The 1608-nt window shown below is 37.7% G+C and overlaps 1 non-coding gene across 1 annotated transcript; it reads right to left on the bottom strand.

Moving 5' to 3' along the window:
• Window positions 1–583: 583 nt before the first annotated feature.
• Window positions 584–656, bottom strand: Trnas-gga. Its single transcript has one exon. It is a non-coding gene; the product is annotated as a tRNA-Ser (tRNA).
• Window positions 657–1608: the final 952 nt, after the last annotated feature.

Here is a 1608-nt window from a genome sequence, read left to right on the forward strand (position 1 = left end):
TCCAGGTCATAATGACCAAGAAACGGGTCAGGGCCACACGGGGCTTAGAATCCGGCAAACTCTGACACGGAAGTTTGTAGATTGTATTTTAGTAAGTCCGGATGGGCGGCTAATTGGCTGCGGGTGCTAATGTTGGCGTCATTAAATACCCCCTTTTTTTGCAACGTCACGACAGCCCGATTTTTGCCAACCGAGGATGGAAACCTATGAAAAGCCATTTGCAAATCAACAACAGAGTTTCATAGTTTGTGGAAATGTTACACAAACATTCAAAATTATGTTGAATTTGTGGAGACGAATCAACAAATCATTGATGTTTCAGAAAATTTACTGACAAAATTGATTTCAATAAAGGTCTATACTAATTTTCAAAGCATGTAATGTTGTTGATCAGCCAGCTGCCAATCCTGACACAGCTTTACAGTAAAAACTCGATCTTTTGTGATTCAACTAATATTAGAGATGTTAAATTTGCATCGGGGATAAAGAATATTAATTTTGGTTTTTACCCATACACCGATGTGTGTTAGCACCGTATACTCAGTACTTTCCCGAGTCCTGTGAAAAAAATATCACAGACATGTTACTCGGGTGGGATTCGAACCCACGACCCTTGCAATTCCAGAGCAGTGTCTTACCAACTAGACTACCGAGGTTGCCCGATACAACTAATATTGTATAATCGGTACGAATTTTATATGAAAACGTTTTTGTGATTGTTTTAAAGGCACACAGACACTGCAGTTATAAAACAAAAAACATAAATAATTACTTGGTAACAAGCAAGGGAGAGCTGTTGACAGTAGTATACTAAAACATTGTGAGAAACGGCTTTCTCTGACAGAAGTAACGTAGTTTTGAGAAAGAGGTAATTTATTTCTCAATAATTTTTTTTTAAAACACTTAATTACCAATTGCGTCAGTTTGTTCTCACAGATTTCGGTATTTATGCATTAGTTCGTTGGGATACACCCAGTGAGAATATCGGTCTTTGACATCCAAATGTGTCCAGTCCTTTAACATGATTTCCTCAATCACATCTTTATGATACTATTAATACAGAATGCGGTGAACTAAATAAATCCATTTCACAATGTAGGAGATGGAGATGGTGATGGCATTAAAATGCATGAAATTGAGATTTTGTCTAACTTTGCATGTTCTGTGTTCAACTTTAAAAATGTCATTTTTTGTTACAATGTCATAATGGTCACAATATTGGTCTCTCCGTCATTGGTTCCGGAGTCAGAAGACCCAGGAACGGGTCAAACTGATGCAGAATCTGAGAGACATTAATAAGGGAATCAATGTGTGGTAAAGAGGTTTTCAACTAGTGGTTTAATCCCAACGAGGCCTGGTTCTTGATAATTTTACCGAGACGAAGTCAAGGTAAGAACCAGGCCTCGGCGGGTTTAAACCACTAGTTGGAAACCGATTCAACACACTTTGATTCCCATTTATAAGTACCTTTTCGGTCAAAAACATCATCACTTTTTGGTCAAAAAGTAAAATAAATGCAAAAAATAATGTTAATTGTTAAATGATTTCTTTCAACACAACACCCCTCCAGCTATGAAATGGTAAAGCTCTCCGCCGCCCTCGGGTAAA

Source organism: Asterias rubens, chromosome 5 (assembly GCF_902459465.1).
Source record: "Asterias rubens chromosome 5, eAstRub1.3, whole genome shotgun sequence".
Classification (NCBI taxonomy): Eukaryota; Metazoa; Echinodermata; class Asteroidea; order Forcipulatida; family Asteriidae; genus Asterias; species Asterias rubens.